Here is a 13,962-nt window from a genome sequence, read left to right on the forward strand (position 1 = left end):
AGTAATAAAAATGCCATTTACACACACTCTCAGCTTAGGTCTTTGATCATTTATAGAAGTTTGCCAAAACACACGTAACTCATCTTTCTGCTCATTATCGTTTGTAACAGTAGGCATGAGGTTTCCTAATTGTCCTGACGAGGCACGTTCTCTGCAGAAACTGGAAATGACTGAACCATGTTTGCCATGGGGGCCTGTGAGGCCCCCCCTCTCACGTTTCCCGTCTGTATCAGGTTGCCTTGTCTATCTCTTGTAGACCTGCATTCATTCGTCCAATGTCTACCTTTTCCACATCTTCTACATAAACCTGAAGGCTGAGTCCTCCTATTTCTGTTATTTCTAGAAGATGCATTATTATTATTTCTGAAGATCCGTTGTTTACAATTCCTTTTCATATGACCCATTTTGCCACAATTAAAACATTTGGTATTCTGGTGTCTCCTTTTACCATTGGAAATTGCTTCCTCTACCCATGCTTCAGTGCCATAATCAAATGTATCAACATCCAGTGTATGCAAGACCCATTCTTCCAAGGGTGCTGATCTGAACCTTAAAGGCCCCAAAATCTTTTTGCATTCCACATTTGCATTTTCATAAGCCAAAGACTCAATCATTATACGTCTTGTGTCAGGGTCAGGTATCCCTATTTGTACAGCCTTAGTAAGTCTTTGTAAAAAATCACTAAAGGGTTCTCTCTGACCTTGTTTAATTGTGACAAATGATTCCATTCTCTGTCCTGGGTCTTGTACCCTGTCCCAAGCCCTTAAGGCTGCTGTAGTGCATATGGAGAGTGTGTTTTCATCCAAATTAGCTTGTTCCTGAGGGTCGGAAAAGAGTCCTTCACCTAGAATTTTATCTAGGGAGATGTCACTTCCCTTCGCCTTTTCTTGCTGTTTTAAAAGTCTAGCCTCTTGTCTGAATAAGCATTTTTATTTTAATTGTGTCCCATTTTTAAGGACTGCAGAGCTCAGCTAGAGCCAGTCCAAAGGAGTAGTTCTGTTAGCCATGGCCCAAGATTTTAGTATCTCTTTAACAAAAGAGGAGTGCATCCCGAAAGCCGTGACAGCCTGTTTAATTTCTTTGAGATCATTTATATGGACAGGCTCCCATGTATCTTCCTTAATGATCCTGGGGTTTTTGGAACCAATCACCTTTTTTGTCGTTATTATTGGAAAGGCAGGTAGAGGTGTAGATAGAGATTTGTGGAAATTGTCCCGGAGGGATTTACCCACAGATGTAGTTAAAAAAATTTTTTTACCGTTTGTTCTTCCTCATCAGAATCAGAATTTAGAAATTCCTCAATCTTTTTAATTTTATTTACCATTGCCTTCTGCAATGTATGTATCTCCTGTCCAGAATTATGTTCCAAAGCCTTCACTGAGGATTTTAAAGTATGAAGTTTGTCCATTAGAGATAAGTTTTCATCTTTGGACATAATTTTTATGGCATAAACCGTGCCTTCTTGTATTGACAATCTTTCCACCAATCTGTCATAAGCTTTAGACAAAACTTGATTTTCCCATTCAACCGTTTTAATTCTCTGAGATAATGTTTCAGTCCCTTTAGAAAGTGACTGATGAAATTTATGATTTAAATCAGCTGTTCCTTCTTCCATAGTAATAAATTTCTCCTTAATATCAGCCTGAACCTTTTCTAAATTTTTTTCAGTCACCATTGTCTTGTTAAACAAAGTTCTGTTCTCTTCCTGCAGAACTTTAAACTGATTCTTGAGAAGATCATTGTCATGCTTAATCGTTTGTAGATGTTCAACCTCTGCCTTAAGAATCCTGGATTCATCTCCAATAGTTTTTAGATGTTCAACCTCTGCCTTAAGAATCCTGGATTTGAGCTGGGTGGTGGTGGTGCAAGCCTTTAATCCCAGCACTCAGGAGACAGAGGCAGACGGATCTCTGTGAGTTCGAGGCCAGCTTGGGCCAGGCTCCAAAGCTACAGAGAAACCCTGTCTTGAAGAATCCTGGATTTGTCTCTTAAAGACTCTATCAGACTTTTGTCGTCAAACCATTTAATACCAAGGAAAACTATTAATCCCAGAAGGATCCATAGATGTGGGGTGCTAGACACCTCTTGTAGGATCTCCCACATGGCACACTCAAAAAGGTTATTGAAGTTGGGAACGGTGATATTGTCAGACATTTTATTTATAAAAGGAAAAAATTTTTTACCTGTAATGACTGGTTCCTGCCAGAGGTGGCGAAAGAGTCCACTTGAATCCACGTGGAGAGTTGATCTGAAATAAATCTCAAGACCGAAATTTATTCAAAGTGACCCCTTCAGGGCCAAATGTGGCGGTTTGTGTTGTAAGACCGCAAATATTTAAGCTTCCGTGTTCAGCTCCAAACGTCAAGGCAGAGAAGGAGGGGTCAACTCCTCTGGCGCTGCGAGAGGAACAAAGCGCTCCGGACCGCCGCAGCCTAGGACCGGTGTGGGGGAGGTGCGCTGTTGTTGCTAGGAACAAAGTGCTGCCTGCGGACCTAGAGTGGGCGGGCGGGCGAGTGAGCAGGCGCTGTGGCGATCGCGTCCGCCCAGGACCTGCTGTGGGCTGCGGGCTAACTAGCAGCGGGGGCAAATGGGCCCCACGCTGTTGGCGCCAAATGCGGCAGTTGGATTAATGAGCACCAATGATACTAGGTATTTGAACAAGTTTAATAACAAAACCAGACTCACAAAACCAAGGTTCCAGCGGAGTACCCGGTGGATACAGGAAGGGGCGTGCAGCATCTGCGCGCCCAATTTATCAGTAAACATACGCCCAAGGGCAGCCCGCCCCCAAGGGGAGGGCTTATCCCTACAGATGGGAATGCAGGATGGGCTGCCCTTCACGGATGACCCTTGATCCACCACAAAAAGCGAAAGAGCACAGTTGTGCGAATTGTCTGAGCCTATTTCTGTGGAGTACAGAATAACCCAAACTCTTGAATACACATGAAATCTGGCTCCTGTGTGGCTTTGCTGGGGGCCGGGAGGACAAGAGAAGAGGGGTGTTGACAATCCAGGGCTTATTTTTGACCTAATGAAATGTTTTAGTGAAATTTATGAATATATTACTTCTTGTGAATGCACTTTTTAAAAACCACTGAACCGCACATTTAGAGTATTGTATTTCTAATTATTTGTATGCATATATATCTGTGTGTGTGTGTATGTGCACGTGGTGGTTTAAATGAGATGTCCCCCATAAATCTCAGGCATTTAAATACTTGGTCTGCCTCCCGACGCCTTGCACTCTCTCTGCCTCCAGCTGCTGCTCCATCACCATGCCTGCCCGCTGCCGTGCCATGCTCCCCACCATGGTGATGATGGGCATCCATGGCTCTGAGACAGTAAGTCCCAAATAAACCCTTCCTTCTATAAGCTACCATGGCCATGGTGTTTTATCCAGCAATGGAGAGGAACTGCCATAGTGAATGATGGTGCAGTACCCTCAGAGACCAGCAGATAGCAGCAGCTCCCCTACATGTGGAGTTACAGACCTATGTAAGCTGCTGACCTGGAGTCTGAGAACTGACCTAGAGTCCTCTGCAAAAGCAGTACATGCGCTTAGCCATTGAGCCATCTCCCCAGCCTCCAAACTGTACATTTTTAAAGGTGAGTTTTACGGCATGCGAAATATACCATAGCTTTCTTTTAAAAGTTAGTAGATAGAGCCAGACGGTGGTGGTGCACACCTTTAATCCCAGCATTTAGGAAGCAGAGGCAGATGGATCTCTGAGTTCAAGGCCAGCCTGGTCTACATAGTGTGTTCAGGGACAGCCAGGGCTCTGTATAAACACTGTCTTAAAACAAACAAATTAAAAATGTAGTAGATGAAATGCATTCTAAAGAGAGAAAGAAAGGGAGTTGGGGTAGATAGCTACATATTGTTGCAAGTCATAGAGGATCCTGCAACTCTGTTTCAAAAATCCTGCATTTGGGTGGCCTCAGCTGGTGAAAGGCTTGCCATAGAAGCCTGGGGCTGTGAGTTCAATCCCATACCCACAGTGGAAGCAGAAAACCAACTCCTGAAAGTTGTCCTCTGACCTCCACACAGAACCACAGCACTCACACACATATCATACACACAAATGCACACATATAAACATGCTTTTAAAAAATCCTCAACAGGGGCCGGAGAGATTGCTCAGAGGTTAAGAGCACTGACTGCTCTTCCAAAGGTCCTGAGTTCAATTCCCAGCAACCACAGGGTGGCTCACAGCCATCTGTAATGAGATCAGGTGCCCTCTTCTGGTCAGCAAGCATACAGACAGACATAACACTGTATACATAATTAATAAATAAATCTTTAAAAAAATGTCCTTTAAAAAAATCCTCAATATTCTGTGTCTTCTAATCGGAGTAAGTCTCCTAGCGGGATGGGCGGCATGGGAAGCGGCTCCACACCTGGACACCCCGAGCGACTGTAGGAAGAGAGCCCAGGGCCTCCTTTGCCCGTTTCACTGGCAAGGACTGAGTTGTGCCAGCCTTCCCAAGATGGGCAGGACAAGCCGCTTCTGTCAGGCGCTAGGGCTACCAGTTTGCCTCTTTGATTATGATTTAATGATTCAAAGTAAATTTAGTTCTTGGTGCTCCAATGGTGTAGTGCCTGCACTATGGGACGGTACGTGAGCCGGGAACTAGGCTGGAGATTTAAAAACACACAGACAGAGACACAGGGACACGGGTCATCCTTGATACAAGAGTGCCAAGTTTATTGTGCTCAGGGGAAGCTTATATAGGGATCCTTAACTGATAGCCACGCCCCAGCCAAACCCACCAGACACCACTCCCCTGCCATCAGGAACTCCTGAGGGTCTCCTGCTCAGAGCAGCTGCAAACACAGGAAAACAGTTGTTTTGCTCAGAGCAGCTGCAAGGATAACAAGTTGTTTACAGGAAATTCTGGGTCTGGGTCCACAGCCCCCAACACAATGTCATTTTCTTCTCTTTAAAAAATATTATTTTATGTGTATACTTTGTCTGCATGTGTGTCTGTGCACCATGTGCATGCCTCCTGACAGCAGAGGCCAGAAGAGGGCGCTGAAGTCCCTGGAACTAGAGCTGCAGATGGCAGTGAGCCAGCACGTGAGTTTCAGAGGATTGAACCTGAGTCTTCTGGAAGAGCAGCCAGTGCTCTTACCACTGAGCCAACTCTCCATCCCCCAAACCCCGTTTTCTTCCCTTTGTCAAATAAAACACAGGAGATGCCTCTGCTATCCTGGTGAGGCCTCTCCGTGTATAATCAGTTATGCAGTTTGGTACAAGGAGAAGAATATAGGACTTAGGGACAGCCGCTTGGCCTTTGTCTTTGACTGAGAGATTTGAGCTCTTGGGACTTTTGACTGCCTCATCCCCAAGTCTGGGACAGCCCCATCCCACCTGAGTTACAGCAGTAACAATAAAGTTACATCAGTGGAGCTTGATGGCCAAGCCAGGGCGACCTGGGGAAGAATGGAGAGCAAGTGCTCCTCAAGGCTGGGTCTAACAGGCTGGCAAGAGGGCGTGCAGGCCAGGAAGTTTTTAACAATGTCTGGCATGCAATGTGGGCTTGCTACAATTTGATACAATTTATCTCCAAAATGTGCAAGGCACTGATAGGTGGGAGAACCTTTAAGAGGTAGGGCGCAGTGGAGAGTAATTAGGCTACATAGGACTAACACCCCCTTAAAGCGGTGAGTTGGGGGTGTTAAAGAGTGAGGCTAGCCGGGCAATGGTGGCACACACCTTTAATCCCAGCACTCGGGAGGCAGAGACAGGCGGATCGAGACCAGCCTGGTCTACAGAGCTAGTTCCAGGACAGGCTCCAAAAGCCACAGAGAAACCCTGTCTCAAAAAACAAAAACAAAAACAAAAAAAAAAAAAAGAGCGAGGCTATTCCAGAAGAAAGAGAAAAGATAAAGATGAAAGGGAAGACAGTCTTGAACATATGACACTCCCTGCCTTCTCCTGGGCAACCTTCATAGCATGGCCCTCAGCAAACAGGCATGGGGGAGCTGAGTGCTGGCCACACACATCCCTGCCCTCGAGATAGGAGCTCTCTGAGAGTGTGGGGGGATGGGTGACAGAGACTGAAGAAGAGATCCAAGCTTTCAGGAAGGTTCAGAACAAATGGAACTCTGCTTCAAAGAGCTGCTGCAATGGGGGTTGGGGACAAGGGCAAGTACCTGAGACAGGCCAGAAGGCATCCACATCAAGGAGAAGGGCCACCAAGGCTCCCTAGGGAAGCAGATGGACTGCATACCACCAGGTGCGGTGGGATGCCTGAAAAGCCGGCAAGTCGCCAAGAAAAGCTGTGCTTCTGTGGCCACAATCCATCCCTGAAAAGGGCTTAACGAGAGTGGTGACACCCCATGTCAGAAAGAGCACTATGGAGATGTCAGGGAGTATGATGGAAGCCAGCAAAAATGAAAAATGAAACTGCAATGTAGCAAGAGTGGCCAAGGCACAGTGAGGTGACAGGACAGCCATGAGGAAGGACATGGAGGAGGCACAGCCACTGATGGCAGGATGGACAGACACCATACAGATGACAAGGCCCATTCTTCAACAGAAACTAGGTATGGCGGCCTTCGTTACAGACTGCAGTCAGGGCCCCTGCTCCTACCCACTCCTGAGCACACTCGCCAGGGAGCACCTGCTTCTCAGACACCTTGTTCTCCCTGTTTATCAGAAGACAAAGCTGTTCTGACAGCTGTCAAACACAGCATCAGTTCTGTCCCCCAACCCAGATGCTCAATCAAAAGGAAGGACAAGGGTCTCTACATAGACTGTACTGCCGCAGCCAGCACAGCCTGGATGCCGAGACAGCTGGACGGTGCTGGGATTGAGACTCGGAAGCTTCTTTTCAGGTGGAAGAACAGCAACCTTTATTTTTCCCAGCAACCTTTTATACCTCTGCTCATTCTGTGGAGACCCCCTGGCCAGAAAGAACACAAACATCCTTGTCAATTACAGACCCCCCAAGGAAGTTTCGCTTTCTATCAGGGGGAGTAAGGGCAGCTGGATACAACAACTCCCCTGGTTTAATTTTATTACTTTGGGTAGAATACCTTGCCTGTCATGGGGAATAGCCCTCTAATATTCCCTGTCTTACGTAGCATCCTGCCCCCGAAGTATTGCCTGTCTGTGGCTACCCAGACACATAGCCCTGAACCAAGTATCCCCAGGACTAACAGCGCCAATGAGCCAGACCAGTATTGCAACCATCTAGCATGCACTAACTGGGTGGTAAAATTAACAAAAGCAGTATTCCAAACCCCTCTCATAAGCATGCAATATAGTGCCATGAGTAACACACATAACTAACCATTGAAAAGTCCAAAGATAGTCCACTTGCTCCTGAACCAGAGCCACTTGTTGGTTCAAGGTCAATATGCCCAACTGAATATGTCCATTAAGATCATTTTGAATGTCCAAAGCATTGCTGACTCTTTCAGCCTGCTGGTTGACAGTCTCAGCCGTCTTCACAGTCTGTGAACTTCTGCAGATCTTCTATGGTTTGCTGATACTTCTGACACCGCCATGGTGTCCCCCAGGCCGGGCACCCACTGGGTCAAGGCAACATGCCTAGCAGAGCTCTGCTCCAGCTGCCTTCTGGCCCCAGACGCATTCTCCCTGGGTCCAAACTGCTGCATGGAGTGGAGCAGAACGCAGGGAAGCAGGCTTGCTGCACCTACTCCGGAACCATTGAAGGGGCCCCCACTTTAACAATCTTTTAGGGAATTTGGGCATTGTCAACCTCTCTGGCTACTTCTTGCTGAGCAGGGGTGCTGCATTCTTGGGTATTTTACATCAACGTTTCAGGGGTTCTCAGTGATTCAAACCACATAAATTTGCAATGAATCCACAGGTTCTCATCCTCTGTGGAGACAAAAGCAGAACCTCTTTTCCAAACCATCAAATCCTTAGGCCTGTATTTTAAAGTCAAAATACCTTTCTTAGCAGTTCCCAGATCAAATGTCTTTCTCCAGTCCAGAACACAGAAGACAACACAGTCAACACAATAACACACATCTGTACACACTCTATCTGTTGAGGCCCTCAGTTCACCCTCCTGCCTCCGCTTTATTACTTCCCTACTGGCCAGTCTTTTGGAGGATGTCCCTCAGAGCATCTCTGGGGATGAAAAATAACACACATTACCTTCCCCAATATGCTCCTCGATTTAGCCTGCAGAGTGACCCCATTCACGAATCTCCACTTTCCAGATCTCAGTGAAACCTCCATTTTGCTGCAGCCAGCACAGCCTGGATGCCGAGACTGGTGGAGGGGGAGGGGGGTGCTGGATTGAGACATGGAGGTTTCTTTTCAGGTGAAGAAAGGCAACCTTTATTTTTTCCTGACCTAAAGCCTTTTATACCTCTACTGCTTCTGTGGAAAACCCCCAGCAAGAAAGAACACAAACATTCTTGTCAATTACAGACCCCAAGGAAGTTCCACTGTCGGTCAGGGGGAGTAAGGGCAGTTGGATCACAACACTGTACCCCCTTCCTTCATGAGTACCCTCTCTCAGGAGTCCAGTCAAAGGCAGGGAAGCAAGCCTCTCCAGGTCTTTTAACCAGTCAAAACCCACTGTGGTTAAAATCAACAGGTAAAATATGTTGAAGATGATTTGGGAGGAAGGGTGCACTTTTGGAGGCAGAGTCATGCTATGTAGCCCAGGCTGGCTTCTTCATAGCCCAGGCTGGTTTCAAACTCCAGGTGGTCCTCTTGCTTCTGCCTCCAGAGAGCTGCCATTGCAGGTGAGCAATGTCACACCCAGTTCAAAGGCGATTCTTTTTTAAAGTATGTCTATATGTTTCTGTGCATGTACCAGATGTGTACAGGTGCCCATGGAGGTGAGAAAAGGGCACTGGATCCATTGGAGTCACAAGCAGTTGTGAGCCACCCAATGTGGGTGCTAGAAACCAAACTCTAGTCTTCTGCAGCAGCAGCGAGTACTCTTCACTGGGATCCGTGGGTCCAGCCCCTCAAAAGCTACCCCCAAGGACTAGGTTGTGAGGGGAGAGGTGATGCTAGCAAAGTAAGACTCTCACATACCATAGCTGTTTTCTAACAAGCTCTGCGGAGCACAGCAGCCCAGTTAGAGACAGCCTGGGGAAAGTCAGAGTAATGTCTCCTGGCCTGCCACATCCTGATCCACAGAACCCAGACATATAGTAGGCCTGGGGGTAGCGGGGAGTGCTAAGCAACTTACCTTAAGATAAATTCTCTAGATTGGCCCAATGTAGTCAGGTGGCCCTTGGAAATAGAAGAGAGGGGCAGAAAAGAGGATTTAGAAAAGTCGAAGGCAGGTAGTAAGATAGACGTAATGTGAACTGAGACCTCAACTGTAGCTGCTGGTGAGGCAAGAGAGTCCACCAGCCCGGGAGTGAGGACAGCCTGAAGAAGCTGGAAAAGGCAAGAAATGGGGTTCTCCAATCTGGCCCCTTTGTTCCAGCCCCGTTGAGAGCCTGGCTTTAGCCGGGTGGACAGCGTCTAATGTGCAGAACTCTATGACAACATGTGTCATTTAAGCCACTGTGTCACAGGCAGCAAAATAACACAGAGCTTGTGACAACTTTTTTTTTTCATTTTTAAAATTGATATTTATTGAGCTCTACATTTTTCTCTGCTCCCCTCCATGCCTCTCCCCTTCCTCTTCAATTCTTCCCCAAGGTCCTCATGCTCCCAATTTACTCAGGAGATCTTGTCTTTTTCTAGTTTCTACTTCCCATGTAGATTAGATCTATGTAAGTCTCTCTTAGTGTCCTCGTTGTTGTCTAAGTTCTCTGGGACTGTGGTTTGTAGGCTGGCTTTCTTTCCTTTATGTTTAAAAACCACCTACGAGTGAGTACATGTGATAATTGTCTTTCTGTGTCTGGGTTACCTCATTCAAAATAATTTTTTCTAGCTCCATCCATTTTCCTGCAAAATTCAAGCCGTCGTTATTTTTTTTTCTGCTGTGTAGTACTCCATTGTGTAAATGTACCACTTTTTTATCTATTCTTTGATCGAGGGGCATTTAGGTTGTTTCCAGGTTCTGGCTATGACAAACAAAGCTGCTATGAATATAGCTGAGCACATGTCCTTGTGGCACGATTGAGCATCCTTTGGATATATACCCAAAAGTGGTATTACTGGGTCTTGAGGAAGGTTGTTTCCTAATTTTCTGAAAGATCGCCACACTGACATCCAAAGGGGTTGTACCAGCTTGCATTCCCACCAGCAATGCAGAAATGTTCCCTTTTCCCCACATCCTCTCCAGCATAAGTTGTCATCAGTGTTTTTGATCTTGGCCATGGCCATTCTTACAGGTATAAGATGGAATCTCAGAGTTGTTTTGATTTACATTTCTCTGATGAGTGAGGATGTTGAACATTTTCTTAAGTGTCTTTCAGCCATTTTAGATTCTTTTGTTGAGAGTTCTCTGCTTAGGTCTGTATTCCATTCTTTTTTTTATTGGATTATGTGATCTTTTGGGGTCCAATTTCTTGAGTTCTTTGTATATTTTGGAAATCAGACCTCTGTCTGATGTGGAGTTAGTGAAGATCTTTTCCCATTGTAGGCTACTGTTTTGTCTTGTTGACCGTGTTCTTTGCTTTACAGAAGCTTCTCAGTGTCAGGAGGTCCCATTTATTAATTGTTTCTCTCAGTGCTGCAGCCAGTGCAGCCTGGATAGCCAAGACTGGGGGTGTGTGTGCCAGGATTGAGACACTTAGGCTTCTTTTCAGGTGGAAGAACAGAAAGCTTTAGTTTGCCCAGCAACCTTTTATACCTCTACTCCTTCTGTGGAGACCCACCGGCCAGAAAGAACACAAACATCCTTGTCAATTACAGACACAAAGAAGTTCTGCTGTTAGTCAGGGGGAGTGAGGGCATCTGGATCACAACATCTCAGTGTCTGTGTTGCAGGGTTCTATTAAGGAAGTGGTTCCCTGTGCCAATGTGTTCAAGTGTACTTCCCACTTTGTCTTCTATAAGGTTCAGTGTAGCTGGCTTTATGTTGAGGTCTTTGATCCATTTGGACTTGAGTTTTGTGCATGGTGATAGATATGGGTCTATTTTCATTCTTCTACATGTTGATATCCAGTTATGCCAGCACCACTTGTTAAATATGCTTTCTTTTTTCCATTTGATATTTTTTTGCTTCCTTGTCAAAAAATCAGGTGTTCAAAGATGTGTGGATTGATATCTGGGTCTTCTATTTGGTTCCATTGGTCCTCCTGTCTGTTCTTATGCCAATACCAGGCTGTTTTCAGTACTGTAGCTCTGTAGTAGAGTTTGAAGTCATNTTTTCCATTTGATATTTTTTTGCTTCCTTGTCAAAAAATCAGGTGTTCAAAGATGTGTGGATTGATATCTGGGTCTTCTATTTGGTTCCATTGGTCCTCCTGTCTGTTCTTATGCCAATACCAGGCTGTTTTCAGTACTGTAGCTCTGTAGTAGAGTTTGAAGTCATGGATTGTGATGCCTCCAGAAGTTCTTTTACAGGATTGTTTTGGCTATCCTGGGTTTTTTGCTTTTCCAAATGAAGTTGAGTACTGTTCTTTTGAGGTCTTTAAAGAATTTTGCTGGGATTTTGATGGGCATTGCATTGAATCTATTTGTAACAACTTTTAAGGAAGAAGTTTTTGTTGTTGTTTGTTGGTTTGTTTTGGGGGCTTTGGGGGGTGTTTGTTTTTGTTTTGTTTTTTAGTTTTTGGTTTTGAGACAGGGTTTCTCTGGGTAGCCTGGCTGTCCGAGAACACAGCCTGGCCTCAAACTGAGAGATCCGCCTGCCTCTGCTTCCCTAGTGCTGGGATTAAAGGCGCCCTGTATGAATACGGGCGTTTTGTCTTGCAGGTGTTTGTACCGCATGCATGCAAGGCCTGCAGAGGTCAGAAGAGATAATTAAATTTCATGGAACTGGAGTTACAGGCAACTATGAGCTCATGTGTGGATGCTGGGAATTGAACTTGGGTCCTCTGCAAAAGCAGCCAGTGCTCTTAACTGCTGAGCTCTCTCTCCAGTCCTCCAAACCATGAACAACCTTTAAGCTCCATAAACCCCTCCAGAAAGACCGGCCTGTGAGAGCCAAGCCTGGGAAGCTAGACCTGCAGCTCCAAGCAGAGTCCCCGAGCATGTGTTTTCTCTAAGACGGGAACTAATGCATTCAGACCAAAGAGAGGGCTTCTGAAACTTTCTGTTGGAAAGTCCTTTTTGTCTAAGAAAGTTTTGCATGGTTCCAGTTAAAAAGGTGTTTTCGTTAGGTTTCTACTGCTGTGATGAAACACCACGGTGATAAATGACCTGGAAGGAAAGGGTTCCGTTCACTTGCATGGCCAGGTACCAGTCCGTCACTGAGGGGAGACAGAGCAGGATTCTGGAGGCAGGAGCTGATGCAGAGGCCATGGAGGGGTGCTTGCTCATCAGGGCTGACTCAACCTGCTTTCCTATAGCACCCAGGACCACCAGCCAGGGATGGCACAACCCACAGTAGGTTCGACCCTCCCACATCAATCATCAACCAAGAAACTGTCCCACAGAGGCTTGCACACAGACCAATTTGGTGAGGAAATTTACTTTCAAGACAGGATTTCTCTATGTAACAGCTTTAGATGTCCTGGAACTCTTTTTGTAGACCAGGCTGACCTCCAACTCATAGAGATCTGTCTGCCTCTGCCTCCCGAGTGATGAGATTGAAGCTTGTGCCACCACCACCACCCTAAATTGTGTCACCCTTACTTGTGTCAAATTGACATAAAAAGTATGTAAAATGGATATATAAATCAAACATTTAGTCAGGTGTTGAAATAGGAGCGGCGGGGCTGCGTCCCCAACACCCCGGCCGCTTGGCTAGCTTATGCCCGAAATAACAACACACAAACTGTATTCATTTAAGAACTGCTTGGCCCATGAACTCTAGCCCTTACAGGCTAATTCTAGCACCTGGACTAGCCCATTTCTAATGATGTGTGTAAGCACCCCAAGGTGCGCTTACCGGGAAGATTCTAGCCTAAGTCCATCGTGGGTTGTAGCTGCCTGGGAGAGCAGAGCATGGCGGCTGTCCGGTCCCTCTGGAAGCAGCGCAGAGTCTGACCTCACTTCCTCTTCCGCCCAGAATTCTATTCTGTTTACTCCTCCCATCTATGCTTTAACCTATGAGGCCAAGCAGTGTGTTTATTACTTAACCAATGAAATCAACAGATTGATATATGACACTCCCACATCAGTCAGGCAGTAATGCCAGATGTCTTCAATTCCAGCACTCAGGAAGCAGAGGCAGATGGATCTTTGTGAGTTTGAGGCCAGCCTGGTCTACAGAGCGAGCTCTAAGACAGCTAGGGCCACACAGACAAACCCTGTTTCAAGAAAATGAAACAAAACAGAACAACAAAATCAAGGGCTTACTGATAGTAAATCATGAAGAAATTTATTTGAAAACAATTCTTTGGTACATATATAGTGTTACTATTTAAATTTCCTAAAACATTGTTTTTGTTATTGCATTGTGGTACATATGAGTAGAGATGCATTCATTCTTGCTACATCTAGCATGTGGAAGTCAGGACAGGGATAGGGAATCAGCTCTCTCCTTCCTGCAGTGGGTTCTGGGGACCAAACTCAGGTTGTTGGATTTGCATGGCAGGCACCTTCACCCACTGGGCCATTGAACCAGCTCAATTTTGCCATTTATTGAGGATGAAAGTCAGGCCAATGAGACGGCTCAGTAAGAGCATTAACTGCCGAGTTTCACAACCTGAGTTCGAGGCCCAGATCTCGCCCTGTGGAAGAAACTCAGTCCTCTGTCCCCTCTATACACATGCTGTGGCACGTGTGCACCCACACCCACGCACAAAATAGATGAACAAATATACTTTAAAAACTAACGAAAGTAAATTTGTATAGTAAAGAGACGGATTGCTTGGTTTTGCAGAAAGAATTGAATCTGGGATGAAGATTTGACACCAAAGGAATACACCATCTTCAGAGCTTTGCAGAGTTGATC

This window comes from Alexandromys fortis, unplaced genomic scaffold (genome assembly GCF_014885135.2).
Source record: "Alexandromys fortis isolate MF-2015 unplaced genomic scaffold, M_Fortis_MF-2015_v1.1 scaffold_152, whole genome shotgun sequence".
Classification (NCBI taxonomy): Eukaryota; Metazoa; Chordata; class Mammalia; order Rodentia; family Cricetidae; genus Alexandromys; species Alexandromys fortis.